The following is a 17,305-nucleotide window of genomic DNA, read 5'->3' as shown; positions in this document are numbered from 1 at the left end:
CACCACTGAAAGACGGACATAGTTGAACACACACTTGATTAAGGCTGAAGCATCCTGCTTAATGACCCTGAGTGATGTATTAGGATCTTCCAAAATCATGTTGTTGTCACCAAAGGCTGCAGAAACGTCACCAGACGATAAAGTTTGTAAATGGTGCAACAGTTTATCTTAAGGTCTTCATCCACTGCTATTTTAGGCTGTTCCTGAAGAAAAATGATCATTTGAAAGATTCTTGGTAAAATCAAAACAGTGGTCACCATTTAGAGATGACAGTGTGTGAAAATGTCTGACATTCATGACCACAGTCATGAGTGTTACCCACCGTTTACATTGTGATAAAATAAACTGTGGGTAAATGCTACCTCACCTCAGATACTCAACTGCGGGCCCAAAAGGGTTTGAGGTACTAATGGTCAATCGATACCTCAAAGCATGTTAGCGTGTGGAGAATAAACAAGCTCCACATGCAAGGACTTTTCTTGGAAAGTAAAGCCCTTCTTGTGAAACAACTGAGGCTCTGTGCTGCTATTTTGTGCACTTAAAAATTTCAATTATGTGTAAACCTTACTTAAGTTCAAGAGATTTCTTTCAATTCATTTTTTTAAATTCATGCCATTAGTTATATACTTGTTGTAGCAATATCACAGTATTTTGAAATCTTATCAAGTAACTGTTTTAGGAGCAATGAAAGTGTCAAAACTATAAAGGAAAAAGCACATCCTAATAAATCAAATCAAGACTGCAACTGTCAAAAAAAAGTTAAATGTTGAGAGAAGTAATAATAACAAAGTTCAGCGCCGTTCCCCTCTAAGTGTCAAAAACACATTTTGGGAAAGCTAAACGAAACTCAGCTTTTCTGTTTTCATTCTTGTAGTGTCAAAACAGCACAGGCGATACAGAAAGACAAATCTGTGGTGTCTGGATTTATGTGTCTGGTGAGTGTAGCTGCATATGTGCAGTGGTGTAGGTATGAATTATGAGCCCCCTGAAAGACTATTATCTCGCTGGACATCCACCTCTCTTAATAAAATAATCCTACAGGAATTTTTCTCCAGCTGTGGGCCTCCCAAATTGTCACAACCTTTCATCCATCTAGCATCAGCAATATCCCGGAGGCAAAGGGCTGAATCCCTCTGTACAACCTCTGGATGCTTTCAAAGCTACAGTGGTGTGTCCAATAACCACAAATCACAGAGTGTTTTTGATTATGGTTAGCCATATTGGTCCTGGGTGTTTTTACTGATTTGATGTGACCAGATGTGTTTAGGTGTTAACTTTGACCTGGTAAAATATTATGTTTTCCATTTGTCCCACAAAAAAAAAACTTAAAGCAAAACTAAAGTTACTTATGTAATATCTTTTCATTGTATCTCCAAGAAAGTTAAACTAAAGCCTTCAGTTTTTGAAAGCAGTTATAAATCTAACAACTTTTGGGAGATCGATGTAATAATATGACAGGGACAATAACCAATTAAATGACAGCTTCCTCCTTATAAATTAGTAAGCACATCATTAAGAGATGGTGCTTCATAACCATGTGCAACCTGTCCACTCACAATATCACAGTATGCAGTCTTTGCTGAATGGCTGTTGCACCTTTTCCTTTGCACATCCTCAGACAACTTCATAGCTTAAAATATTTTCGTAGTTCTGCATCAACAACCAAGAAGTAAAACTTTATTACAGCATTTAGAGATGGTAAATAAACAGTTAATTTAACTAACCCCTCATTTTACTGTTAGATGTATCATATCAAATGTTGTGATTTATTGTTGTATATATGTAATTGGGATACATTCTAAAATAATTTAATACAGTTCTTTGATTATTAAGTATACAGCCATAGCTATGTAAAGACAATGGCAATTACATTCTGATGAAATAGGCACAAATAGTATATATATCTCATATATTACAGTATAAGAAGACATCATCATATGCAGTCATATATACACACTGGCCATTTTATTAGTTACACCCTACTTACACACCCGGGTGCTGGAAACAATTCTCATAGACTCTGGTCTGAGTTGATATGATAGCATTACTCAGTAGCTGTAGATGTATCAGCTGCACATCCATGATGCCCAGCAAGTCTCAGTAGGCCGTGGTGTGTAAATGATGATCAGTGGGTAATAAGGGGCCCAAAGTAAATATCTCCCACACCATTACACCACCAGAGCCAAGCGTTAATGTTGTTTATGCCAAATTCTGACTCGACCACCTGAACGCTGCAGCAGAAATGAAGACTCATCAGACAAGCCAAGGTTTTTCCAGTCTTCTCTTGTCTAATTTTGGTTCGGTCTGTGTGAAATATAGCCTCAGCTGGATTTGCACCAACAACCATGCCTGATTCCAAGTCACTTAAATCAGCTTTCTTCCTCATTCTGATGCTCAGTTTGAACTTCAGGAGGTCGTCTCGAACATACGTACCTAAATGCACTGAGTTGCTGCCATGTGATTGGCTGATTAGATAGATAGATTTGTGTTAACAAGAATTTGAACTGGTGTATCTAATGAAGTGGTTAGTGAGTGTATGTGTATGTGCTTGTGGATGACCATCAAATGATAGTACTGCATAAGGTATTTCAACATATTGTCTCAATAGTGAAAAAGGGCTGCACTTTTCATATACATACCAGGTAGTTTTGGCAGCTTTTATTACCTTCAATTTCAAAATCTTCTGATAGCTACTTTGTAAAAGGATGTCAGTAACAAACATGTATAACCAATTAGCCAGAACTTAGCCAAATGTCCTGCGTTTGGTTAGGCTCAAAGTCAAGCGTTTTAAATTGTATTTATTTTGAAAGATTTATGAAGCCCATGCCCTTGTGTTGCACGCTTGCTGTTTGCCCTTGCGATATGCATTGTTTGACAGCCTGGACCTGGATATTTAATGTTTCCTCTAAAACTGAGGTAGTGAGAAAGTCAAAGCCAGCGAACTTGTTGCTTCCAGCAAGCCACTGGTTTCAAACAATGTGTCACTAACAAAAAGGCCTAATAAAAAAAAAATTAAGCGCTGAGATAAAAGATGAAAAGAATTGTTGATACTGGCTTTGTTAATAAGATCCAGGTTCAAGCCGGAAAACTATGACAGCAATGAATCTGTGAGTCGATGTGTTTATCTGTGTGTCTCTGTACGTGTGTGGATTCAGTACGTGCCGTAATAGATGCCAGGTGTACGGCCACTCTCATGTAGCAGAGGAATAAGCTGCAAAACGTGATAAACATGGACCGGTGACTCTGCAGTGATACAATCTTGGTTAAAAATATATGCAGCTTCTGTGACTGCATGAGATGACACCGCAACATAATGAATGATGTGAAGCATAGTCATGTGGGGCAAGCATATTTACATAGCAGATGTTAGACTTCATGGAGGTCTGCTACTTGAAAAGACTGCTGATTTACACTGACTGTCTCAAAAACATTAAAACAGGTCTACAGAGCACTGAATCAAACCAAATTAAATAGTAATGGTTGAGCTGGCAGTGAGCTCTGCACAGTCCAGTCAAAGAAAGTTCTCATTTTTAGAAAACATGTCATGGACACACTTTAGTCATTTGTGATATTTGGTCAAATTTCAGTTGGCCCTAATTGTGGTGAAGAACCACATTTGTCATGGTGGTTTTGACAACACTCGAATGCTCGAGGGGTATTGGGAATTTCTGAGAGGCATGCTGACCCACTGCCTCTCCGGGGAATTGTTAGATGCAGATGTGATGCATATTGGGCATGTTTTGTTTCTCAGTCACCGTGCACATGCTGTGGCTGGAATTCTGCCTTGAGAAAGTGAACAAAGTGTCTGTGGTGAGGCTCAAAGAGAAGATCCATTCCTCAGGAAACATCAGAGGAAGATGATGTCCCTTTCCTTGCATGTAAATGACACTCAAAACATTTCCCAGAATTTTGTTTTTGTAATATAAGAGCTCTGGGCCATGTGAAACTGGAACACTTCACCTACATTACATATTGATGACTGCGTTACATTAAACCCGTCAGAAAAAATGTGTGTGGACTCTGAGTGTAGACGAAATTCGAAGCTTTTAGACCATCATAATCTATGTTGCATTAGTTTTAGCGGACGAATGGAAGGGTTTTTATTTGAAATAAGATTAAGCATAAAATATTTTCAGGAAAGCTGAACAAAGACGAAGCAGATTACAGGCCTGATATCTAAAACCAGGCCAGTAATTACCAGAGGAGATGATGTGTTTGTGCCGTACTGGTGGTGTTACAGAGAGGTCAATAACAACATGGGGGACTTGATTTTCCTTTTTTTTTCTTTTTGAAGAAACATTTGTAATGTGTTTGGTTCAGAAGACTCACGCACTGCTCCCCTGCAAAGTTATTTTTCAGTCACTCAGAGTAACAACTAAACTATATTCAGATTACACAATCACTTAAATAGTGTTCATACCTTTATCTTCTCTTCTGTTATAATGAGTGTAGCATATGTGTGTGTGTCTGTATGTGCCCTCTCTCCTCCTTAACAAGTGGGCCAATCTGAGTGAAACTTTGCACAAACATCATCTCACACACATGCAGTGATTATTTAGATCTGTAATATTTTTCATTATCCCCCTGCTAATGTGATGTTATATTCTGTTTGTGCTTGTTTCACATGCAACTTAAAAGTCAGCAAAATTTGTATTAGCGGCAGAATTTTGCTGACTCACCAAAAAATGCGGACCGAAGAATCCGAAAAAGCGCCGCAGGCCTGGTACAAACCGTAATGTTAATGCACTCTCATCCACATCTGGGGCTGTAGAAGTCTCTGTGTATATGACAGACAGTATAGGGCAAAAACCAATAAAGCAATGAAATGTGGGTATCTTTATGTACATGTTTTCTGTCTGTGCACATTATCTATACATCCGGACCTAGGGCTTGCTTATTTAATTAAATGGACTCATAGTAAAATACTGCTGTCAGGCCTCATCTTATCAGAGAGCACTTCGCCCTCTTACTGTTGGCTTATTTGTATTTCCAAGGATATTGAAAAGTAGATTGGGAGGCAGACCCTTCAGCTTTCTCCCATTCTACCAGCTCCCAGTTTGGATTCGGGAGACAAGCAGCCTCCACTTTTAAAATTAGGCTTAAAACTTTCCTTTTTGGTAAAGCATATCGTTAAGGCTGGATCAGGTGACCCTAAACACTCCCCTTAGTTTACTGCATTAGGCCTAGGCTGCTGGGGGCTTCCCATTCTTCACCTGTTTTTAATCTGTGTTCAATCAAAAGTTATTATCAATCTGTGGCTTTCTTCCACATGGTGTCTTTTTTCTTGTTTACCTCCCCTAAAAGGGAGTTTTTCCTTCCCACTGTCTCCAAGTGCTTGCTCATATGGGGTTATGCGATTAATGGGATTTTCTCTCTATTATTGTATGGTCTTTATCTCACAATGTAAACCAATTTGAGACAGCTGTTGTGATGTGTCGCTATATAAATAAAACTGATCTGAACAAAAGTAAAGAAGCAACGTTTACAGCTGTGGGCTGCAAAGTTGCATTTAAAAATGTTGAGTCTTGATAGAAAATCCTGAAGTAAATTAAATTATTTCATGGGGATTTTCTTTTTTCCTCATGTAAGTGAACAGACATATTTCATCATCAGAATTTATCATTAACTTGTCAAATGTGGTCATAGAAGAAAAAGAAACCTCAACCTTTTGTTAAAGTTTCCACCCATTTTTTTTTACTTCATCAAAGATCCAGCGTTTGCATGCTGCTGTTTTCTCCCAATGCTTTGTTGATTATTGTTGTGAAATTTATTTGATTATAAAGATCTTCTTATGGCACAAACTCTGTATTTCAATAATAAACACTCTTTCATATTTACCCTTGTGTGGTTGATGACTCATTGTTTGAGGACACGTACTGCATTTGCATGCCTGGGGCTCAAAATGGTTTGGGGTTTAATCTCCTGTTACAGATTGCATTTTATAAAAGATGAACATGAGATTTAGAGATTTATCAGTCAAGACTTTACACTGAACAATGGAGACAACACAAAAGATTGAAATGCAATAAATGTTTTACATAGATAAATTCGTTACTGATCCCACAAGGGAATGTGGGATCAATGTTCATATATTAAAATTATAACAGCTTTCGTTGTGGAAGGTAAAAATCAATTTGATTCACAGGTCACTAAAATGTGTTCAGAATTTGAAAACTGATCTAATAAAACATGGCACACTGTTGTCCTCTACATAAGTTAACATACCCAGCCAATGGCTGAACCTCACAAACAAAACAATAACCAAAATGTGAAAATCAATGCTTCCAAACACAATTTTACAAACCAACTACTGAAGTCATTGTGTCCATGTAAAGTGTTCATAGGGAGGCTCAAAATCCTTTTCAGACCACAAAACAATTTCCCTTTTAACGGATTACACTCTATTTTATTACACTTTTTAAAGTTTAGTGAGAATTAGAGTCATTAAACGTATCTGCACATTTCAAGTTTAGTGCAAGTCATTACACTGGAATAAAACGTTTTAATAAAATTAACCGTTTAACCTTTTTAACAAGCTCTTTAAAGTGTTTATGAGCTTAATAATGTGATGCTACAGGAAGGCTCTGTGAAACAACCAACCCGGCTACCAAATGCTGCTGCCTTTAAAGCTCATAAAATAACATGTTATGCGGGTTTTACTTAATCCATGCAAAAGTAGAGTAAATATGCAGAAAAATAAAATAGCATTGTGATTCTAAGAAAGCTTGTATGCAGGATGAAGTCAATGTATGCCACAGTAACTTCTTAATGTCCCCAGTATCTGCCAGGCAACTTCATAACGTCATCAGGACTCAGTGAACTAGTCAGCCCTCATTTCCCCTAAATAAAATATCCCAAGGTTTCACCTGTGTTTCTGAAATTATATCTGACTGAGCACGGCCGTGGCAAAAACACCAAACTCAGCTTCTGAGGGGAAAAAAGTCACAAAATCTGTTATTTGTTTATACAGTGTGTGATGTTACCGTGCACATGTATCTATGGTACATGTACACCAGCAGATAGGGTGAACACCTACCGGAGGTCCTCATCCTGAGGCTAATGCAGGGTAATATTATAATGCTGAGGTTTAGCCTGCGATGCCACAAAAGATTAAACTGAGCCTGAGGCACAAAACTGCAACCACAGAGAGTAGGATAAATGCTTTCTTTCTGTGGAAGAGTAAACCAAATTACAGGTTAACATATTAATGTAAGCTCAATAAATTTTATTTGGGATGTGATGCATTACAGCAGCATGTTTGTTTTTTAGTAACCATGGAGAATACTGGGGAAAATAGGAACAGATTTCTTTGGAGTGATTTTGGTTCAGGTCCAAGAAAGAACAGATGAACACTTTTTATTACTATTAAATTGAATTGATGGACTTTTATATAGCTGTATAGCTTTTTATGGTGGTAAATTCTTTTATTTACTATTTTTTACTTGCGCCCAAATTTGCAGTACCATCATCTCAAACGCTGTTTTCGAGTCTTTATCTCTTTAATTTACTTTTTCAACAAAATTAGTTCTTATTGGCACTGATTTTGCTTCCTGTTTTGTTTGTTGGTTTTTTAGTGGAAAACTTGTGGCATACTGGCTGGGGAACAAACGGCAGCATTAATCGGCTAGAGTCAAGAAATTTCTCTTTGGACTTGGTAGAGAGCAAATCGGGGCCAAAACGAGCAGTGGGTTTATATTCATCAGTTTGCTGTTGTTCTGAACTTGTTGGATGAATAAACAAACAATGTCTTTCTGTGATGTCTGAATGCTCATTTTACCTAAACATCTTCTGAAACATCTTCCTACTTCCTAGTTTAACATCTGTTCCAGTGTGATGGTATCTTCTGTAATTCTGAGTGATTAGTTTCCAAAACAAATATTTTATAACTAAAATACAGAAACAAAAAACAAGATGAGTCAATCTGGGTGGTGTCAGAATTGAAGAATATGATCTCATGATATAGTTTCAGTGATTTTCAGGATATTAAAAATCAAAGTTTTAAACAAAGGTCGACTCAGGGGTCGGTGTTGCAATGACAACTAGGCTTTCGTTTTCAGTACTCGTGTGGTAACAGGCGAAGGCAAAACTGATCTGTGCGAGCAATGTGAAAATCTGGCCATGGAAATGTCAGGAGTATTTATGTTGAACTGCAGTGTTTGCTCGCAGAAGACAGTGAGCAACCCATCTCGAGGTGCATCATTACACGCTGGCATCTGAACACACCACATCATAAAATAATGACCTCCCTCAGGATACACATCTGATACTGTTGGTGGGTGCATAGTTCCCTCCCTGTGTTCTGAGGATGTTTTCCAATAAGAAATCAACTCAAAAGTTGCACAATCCACTGCAAGTGTGGGGCCTCCTTCCTAAATCAGCTTTGTTTTGGGTCAAAGTAAGCTCTTTAGAGGTGCTGGCAAAGACATACTCTGCCAGCACTCACCATGCTTTTGGCATTTCAAGAACCAGTAAACTTTATTAGCTACTGCAACAGTCCAAAAAGTGTTTTTCAGCCGTGACTACAAATTAAACATTTTATCTCAACCTGATAGTTCAGAATCTTGGTTTTAAGTGCCTGGAGGCATGATATGCATGTTAATTTATCACCCTATTCTTTTTATTCTCAATATATTACTGTGTATAGTGAGATCACAATATAGGCTGCTCAAAAACACCAAACAAAAGAAAAATAGATAAATAAAGCTACATATTCATTGTATTAGACAAAGTAATCAAATACAGGCACTGTTAGCATCACTATTTGATGAACACATTCCAGCGACTCCAAAGTGACACTCTGTGACGGGTGACAGGTTTGGTGGTTGCCAGGAGAACGGTACTTGTCTGACCACACTGTGCCAAGTGTAAAGTTTAGTGGAGGGGTGGATTATGATCGGGGGTTGTTTTTCAGGAGTTGAGCTCGGCCTCATGAAAGCTTCCTGTGAAAGGCTCTCTTGATGCTTCAGCATAACAAGACATTGTTATACAGAAGCTTTTAGGACATTCTAGATGCATTTTCATTAATATGGAGTTGCCCCACCCTTTGCAGCTATAACAGCTTCCATTCTTCTGGGAAAGTCTTCTGCAAAATTTTGGACTGTCTCTGGGAATTTTTATCCAGTCATCAAGAAAACCATTTTTAAGGTCAGACAGTGATATTGACGAAAGGGTCTGGCTCACAATCTCCTCTGCGGTTCATTCCAAAGGTGTTCAGTGTGGTTCAGATCGATGCTGTTCTTCCACACTAGACTCATCCAACCATCACTTTGCGGAACTTACTTTGTGTACTGGGGCAAAGTCATGCTGGAACAGGAAAGGGCCTTCCCCATACTGTTACCGCAACGTTGGAAGCATAGAACAGTCCAAATGTCTCTGTAAGCTAAAGCATTAAGATTTACCTTCACTGAAAGGTCCCAAGGTCAACCCCAGAAAAACAACCCAACACCAGCATAACTTCCTTACCAAACTTTATGGATGGAGCCATACAGTCAGGCAGGTAATGTTCCTCCAGCATTCAAACCCAGACTCTTCCATCAGGCTGCCAGAGAGAAAGGAATAATTCATCATTTCACAGAACCCATTTTCACCACTCTAAAGTTCAGCTGGGGTTTTCTAAACCAAGCCATTCAAAGCTTGGTCTTGGTTATGTAAGGCTAGCATGCAGCTCCTTGGCCATGGAAACGGAGGCCATGAGGCTCCTGGTAACCAGATGCTATGCTAATGTTTATCCTAGAGAATTGTTGTGGTTACTAAATGCTAATAATACCACATACAGCTGATTGTGGAATATCTGGCAGGGAAGAAATTTCATTGTTTTCATTTCATTGTATTACAGTGCCACGCTCAAATTCAGTGAGCTCTTTTAAGTGATGCATTCTTTAAACGTTTGTAAAGGCAGACTGCATGCCAAGGTGCTTGATTTTATGCATGTGGTAATGGGAGTGAAAGCACCTGGATGTATAGATTAAGAGATGTGGCCCAGTAGTTTTCTCCATTTAGTGTAAATGGTGGTTGTGATTTGAAGCAGACAGCATTTAGCAGGTTTCTGTCTTTTATCAGTTTGTGTCACAAAATAAGCTTGCACTGAAAAACGCAATGGTGCTAAACAAATTATTACCATATCTAACGACTTCATCTTCAAAATCACCTAATTACTTTTACACAGATTTTGTATTTGAATTATACCAACATCTTTATGTATTTGTAGCATTAAAGTATCCTTTAAATTCTTATTTTTGCAGTAATTCATTTAGAAGTTATGTGCTGATTGTAAACTTTTGCCCTGATCCTGATGTTTAGTATAACCACTTCTTCTGTTAGCTGGTACCAGTACTTATTTTTCCTGTTTGTTGTTGTTGTTCTGCTCTTTCTGCTGTGATGCTTCCCTGTTTGGGCTTTAAAAAAAAGTTTATGGCATTCAGTCTCACTGCCGGCTGCAAACTTGTTCAGTCTGGACAAAAGTTTACAGTACATGCACAGATTTTTTCAGTTCCCTATTAAAACAAAAATATTCAAATGATCAAAAGAATGTATTTCATTTTTACAGGTTCATCAAACTGACATGTTTTTGATGATCAGTAAATTAAAAGTCTCCTGAAACCTCTTCCTTCCTTAAACAACATGGCCAATCACCACTGGAAGGGTTAGAGCTCACATAATTAAAGGTTTTATGGTTATAAATGGAGAATTTCTGGAATTTCTGTCATCATATTTTTGGATAACCGCGGTGAGGTTCTACTGTGGCCAGATGTTTAATTCACAGAGGTTCAAGATCTTCCAGGAAGTTACAGTGGCGTTTCACAGGAATCCTAATTACCAAATATTATCACGGTATGCACGCAGCGTTTGGAATTCAAACATGTTTGTTTCCTGTCAAAGGGAGGCTACGATGGACATTTTGGCTCAGCCTTGTGGCAAGTGGGGGGTTAATTGTACCCCCGCCCCCCCAGATAAAAATGAGTCACAGCTTGTATTTAGTTTTGATTACTGTGATTTTCCAGAGTTTATCACGAACCATTTCCTGTAGTCAGGTATTGCTCATTTATTTCTGACTTGACCCTTTGAATAAAAGCTAAAGGAAGGTGAAGGGGAAGATATCTTTTTCAGTTTCGGAACACACATTCATTACCACATCTGTACTTAAGTGATGGACTGCTAAGTGGCTGCATGCTGGTAGCTATTCTGCAAAGCCTATTGTGGATGAAAAGCATGAAGGCTGTACTTAATCAGGTCCATTTACTCTCTCCCACATACACTCGGCCCATATCAGTGCTTTTGTACACACTCTGGCTTCTCCTGATCCAGCATTGTTTCCAGTGGGAAGGATAAGGCTTAGAGTAATTACTGCAATTTATGATCAAAGCTAGAACAATGTCCAAGAGAAACACAATGGTGGCATCGGGTAGTGGTGCGTGCGGTTATACGGAGCAACTTGAGATTTCCTGAATGAGCGGTGGCAAGGAGAGGGTGAACCCACATCACTGCACTTAACAGCAAAAGCGTGTGGAAGTCAATCACTGGTACTTGTTATGTCTTTATGAGTCAACCTCATGAACTCAAAATGAACTGAGGCACATGATGTGTGATTCCGAGAATAATAATAAGGGTCAGCAGCAGATGGGCCACACTGCAGAAACCTGCTGATTTGTAGTGTATGAGAATGGTAATTAGGAGTAGAATTTGCTTTCCTAACATCAAGAACCGCAAATCTCATATCTACTCATCACATAGTTTTTCCATTACTAGCTTGCAGTATTTCACTTTTGGTGCTGTCTCACAGAATGACCTAGAAATCACTGGAGAGTATATTGTGAGGCCTTTTAAAGGGAATTTTCTACATTTAATAGGGAGCCTAGAAATAAAGACATTATGGTATAGTGATGTAGAGGCACCTAGATGAACCCGTGAGAGTTAAAAAGTAAGTTGATGTGTCATTTTAGATACTGTTACAAATATTTATGAGAAGAAATAGAAATAGCATTTTTTACAGATTCGGCTAAAGAAGTAGGAGCAATTTGTTTTTTTATGACAAGCTACAAGTAACAAAGGGTCTGAAGATACCAGCTTCAGCAGCTCTTTCCCATATCTTCATGGTATGGCTGCTCCCTGAGCCTGGTTCTGCTGGAAGTTTCTTCCTGTTAAAGGGCAGTTATTCTTTTCCACTGTTACCAATGTTTAATAATAGACTGGCATTTGATTGTTGGGATTTTCTTTCTATTATTATAAGGTCTTTACCTTAGAGAATAGACAACAGACATTTCTTGTCGTTGTACACGAAGGAAATTGTGGATGCTCCACACAAACTTTGCAGGTACAAAATAAAAATAGTAAGTCAGCAGGAATAAATAACAAACATGAGAAATATATACTATAGACAAGAAGGAGCAATATATAAACAAGAGCAAGACACACATTGGAAGAACAGGTTGCAAAGTGCTTGGAAGTAGTGCAATGGAGGTGTCACTGGCATACTTGATAGACACATTGGTTGGATGGATTGGAGTAGGGTCATGTGTGAACAGGGCATGCAGCAGGGGGCTGTGGGGATCTGCTGCTGAGTGAGAGTGGGGGGCTTTATATTGTAAAGGGTGCTATACAAATAATAACTGTTGTTGTGATTTGGTGCTTAATAAATAAAATAAAATTGAAGTGAAGTGAATTAAACTAAAAATGCAGATACAGAAATACAGAACAAATTAATTAGGCAATATTCTTCAAATGTTAACACATACTAAAAAGTATACATCCAACATTCACACCATGGTATTTTGTTGGCTTTATATACTGGATATTATAAGACGTACGAGTCCTGTATCCTCTGTCTTTTCATACGTTAACCTCTCGCTTGGCTCTGACACCTTAAAACCCAGCAGTCAGTGTTACAGGTCTTCCAACATGTGCAATCCCAAACCGAGTGATTCTCTGCCGCAATCAATCCCAGTGATCTGCAGAGCAGGCTGTTTTATGCCAACACCGCTGCGCTTCCATCTTATTTTACTTATTGGAGTATGTCAGTGGGAAAATGGTCTGTATACAGAAAAACCAGCCGACTGTCAAAAACTGTCCAGGTTCAATAAACCATCTACTTCCAAATAGGAATTGGCATGAATAAGTAAATAAAACGGACTCATGTTGAAGCGAGTGACAGGTTTAGTCATTTTAAAATATATCCAAAAACCAACTTAAAAACAGAGCGTTTCCCACTACCGATTCCAATCACGTCTGAGCCAGTGTTTGTTAAAAATTTAAACACTTAACACTGAAAGACAGAAACCAGAGTAGTTGAGGTGACAGTCTGACACAGACAAGAGACAAACCGTAGGACTACATCACAGGCCACAAAATGAACTATCTGGATACAGAAATATAGAAATGGGATTCTTCAGCATTAAATGGTTTGGTTTTTCCAAACAGCAGCACCCTGTGTGCTAATGTGAACCAAGTCATGTCCAATCTAGTTTTGCAAGAAAAGGTTTTAATTAATTTAGTTGAATAGAATTATTTGTGGCTACTTTTATATGTTTCAGATGTTGCAGTAATAAAAATACTCTGGTCCTTACCAGGTCTTAAAACGGTTAAGTACAAAAACAACACATGACATATTACAGCACGTAGTTATTTATTTACCAGAAACTGAGCAGAAATGCAGAAGAAGTGTGTGAAAAACTAAATAGACTCTTACTGCCTCCATAGTCTGTAATCAAATGCAGTCAGCAAGTGTGAGCTCTTGTAAAAAGCAGAGGTTTTGGCAGTTTGCTGGTCTCGAGCATACAGGCATCCCTTTAACACAATGCAAAGGAGGAAAGACATCAGTGATGATCTTAGAGAAACAATTGTTTCTGCCCATCAATCTGGGAAGTGTTATAAGACTATTTCCAAATAAATTCGAAGTCCATCACTCTACAGTGAGAAAGAATATTCACACCATGTGGAAAACATTCAGAACCAATCTTCCCAGGAGTGAACGTCCCAGCAAATTCACCCCAAGGTCAGACTGTGCAATGCTCAGAGAAACTGCAAAAACCAAGCGCTGCATCTCAGACTCTACAGGCTTCAGTTTGCATGCTAAATGTTAAAGTTCGTGACGGATCAATGACAAAAAGACTGAGCAAGTATGGCTTGTTTGGAAGGGCTCTTCTCTCTAGAACAGGGATGTCGAACCCCAGGCCTCGAGGGCCGGCGTCCTGCAGGTTTTTGATATCACTCTGGGTCAACACACCTGAATCAAATGATTAGTTCATTACCAGGCCTCTGGAGAACTTCAAGACATGTTGAGGAGGTAATTTAGCCATTTAAATCAGCTGTGATGGACGACACATCTGAAACCTGCAGGACACCGGCCCTCGAGGCCTGGAGTTCCACACCTGTGCTCTAAAAGAACATGGCAGCAGTGTTTGCTAAGCTGCCTCTGAACAAAACACAACACAGACGAGACCATAGTGGAGATGTTTGGCCATAATGCATGGCACCACATCTGGTGAAACCACAACACCGCATATCAGCACATAACAGCCTCATGCCAGCTGTCAAGCACGGAGGTGGAGGGGTGATAATCTGAGCTTGTTTTGCAGCCATCTGTAACTGGGCTCCATTAAACAGCTCTGTATATAAATTATTCTACAGTGAAATGTGAGGCCGTCTGTCCAACGGCTAAAGTTTGGCTGAAACTGTTTCATGCAACAGGACAATGATCCCAGGCACAGGAGCAAATCTAACACAAACTGGCTAAAATGAAAAAGAATCAAGGTGCTAAAATGTCCCAGTTAAAGTCCAGACCTCAACCAGACTGAAAAGGTGGGACATTAAGTCAGGCGTGCATAAACAAATACCCACAAACCTCAATGAACTGAAGAAAAGCAGTACAGAAGAGTGGGCCAAAATTCCTGGATAACCATGTGAGCGACTGATAAAGTCATGTAGTACATTTCATTATTTGTTAAACAGATAATGGTGAAAATTGTTATGTGTTGTTTTACACATGGGGTTAGATCTCAATTATTTTGGAATCTGTTAAAAATTTAGGTGACTCTTATTATTCCCTGATATTTAAAACCTCAGAAATGATAGAGTGTACTATGCGTATTCATTATGGCATCCTTGAACAGTGGGGCCCATGGTAGGTTCACACCATACAGATTAAACAGGTCAGTAATCTCAAGTGGAGGGGGAAGGAGACCACCACTATAGTAATGCCCAAGAATAGTTATATAACCTGGCGTGCAGCCTACGTTAATGCACATATAGAGTAAAAAGAGTAAGTGAACTAGACATAACCAAGGATTTAAAGAATCTTTAACTTGATTTTCCTGAATAGACTCAATTTAATGTGGCTTTACTGCTCCTGTTCATTGATTAAATTCTAATCTACTCTACCATATTCACACAGTGGCTTAATTTAATCCAACAAAACCTTTCTAGGTTTTGTTGGATTAAATTCACCACCATAGTCCAGAAACATATTCCTCTTAAATACGAGAACAATGCAGGATGCTAACCACATGTGCGAACTTCCTAAAAACCCACTTCGTAAAACAATATGTGAGACAGCTCTCTCCACTGTCATCATCACCGTCCAGATGCTCATAAAAAAAACTGATTTCTGCCGATGATGACCGACAGCGCACACTCAGAGCCATCACCAAGGAACACGACTTTTCCTGAATTTTAATTGTGCTGTATTGCTGTGTGACACTTTTCAAAGTAAAGCTTGTTTTTGTCAAATCTGCCTTTGAATGAAACTCGAACCAGATGGAAGGAAACTGGAGATGAATGCAGCTTGAGTGTATATAAAAAACAGAACCTTTTGGTGGTATAGGATGACATGGTGATGATATTACTGCAAGTATGTATGCACAGGTGAAAGCCTACACTGGTAAAGTCTCTTAAGGCAGAACCAAGAATTGATATGGTGTCAGTGTACATTTTCTAGGCCGTTGTTGACGTAGACTGAAAGTCTTAAAGATGCAAAAAGTGGTGAGATTTTGTTTGTTGTGTTCTAACTGTGTAGGAAAAAGAGATTCGGAGGCTGACACCAACATAAACTGAATGAATTATGATTTTCTTTAGTCATTTTTATTAGTTCCATCTGAAATACACTCACTTTATTAGATACACTTGTTCAGCTGCTTGTTAACGCAAATATCTCATCGGCCAATCACGTGGCAGGAACTCAGTGCATTTAGGAACATGGTCAAGCTCAATCAGAAGAAAGGTGAATAAAGGGGAAAGTGACTTTGTTGATGCCACATGGACTGGTCAGAGGATTTCAGAACCTGCTGATCTATACTGGTATTTTCCCACAATAACCATGTTTCCAGAGAATGGTCTAAAAAAAGAGAAAACATCCAGTGAGCAGGAGTTCTCTGGGTGAGAATGCCTTGCTATTGCCAGAGGTTAGTGGAGAATGGCCAGAGTGTTTCAAGCTGATAGAAAGGCAACAGAAACTCAAAATAACTACTTGTTGCATCCAAGGTATGCAGAAGAGGATCTCTGAATGCACTACACATCAGACCTTGAAGCAGAAGACCACACAAGGTATCACCCAGGAAAAGGGAACTGATGCTACAATTCACACAGACCAATATTGGACAATAGACAAAGAGAAATATGTTTACTGATCTAATGAGTTGCATATATTTTCTTAAGACACTTTGGGCCTCCTAGTACCAATTGAGCATCATCTATCTTCTAATAGATGCTTCTATAAGTATAACACACCATGTTACAAAGCTCAAATCATCTCAAACTGTTTTCTTGGACTTCCCTGTACTCAAATGGCCTCCACAGTCACCAGATCTCAATCTAGCAGAGCACCTTTGGGATGTGGTGAAGCTGGAGATTGACATCATGAGTGTATCTATCAGCACATTTGCACTTACTGGTACTGATTCCCTCCAAAACAGTAACAACAATTCAGTTGTCATCTTTGTCCCAAGCAATATATCAAAAGTATAACTAAGTCTGAATTTTAATCACTGTGAGAATATCGCCAGAGTACAACAGTTTCTCTCTTGAGCCAATGCAGAGACATTATTACACACTTTTATTTCCTTAGGATTGATTACTGTAACGCTCTACTTTGTGGCCTCCCTGAATAAATTGTAGTCCTCATACAGCTACTCCAGTAGTTAGCTGTATGGGTTCTGACCAAGGCCATAAAGAGAGCACATATAATACCTGCACTGGTTTCCTGTCATAATAGATTTTAAGATTGTTATACTGGTTTTTAAGGCTCTTAATGGTTTCAATCCTGACTATTTATCAGAACTGCTTTTTAACTTTGAGCTTATTAGAACCCTCAGGTCTT

The sequence above is a fragment of the Oreochromis aureus genome, linkage group 6 (assembly GCF_013358895.1).
Source record: "Oreochromis aureus strain Israel breed Guangdong linkage group 6, ZZ_aureus, whole genome shotgun sequence".
NCBI lineage: Eukaryota > Metazoa > Chordata > Actinopteri > Cichliformes > Cichlidae > Oreochromis > Oreochromis aureus.
This window is presented reverse-complemented; position numbering follows the sequence as displayed.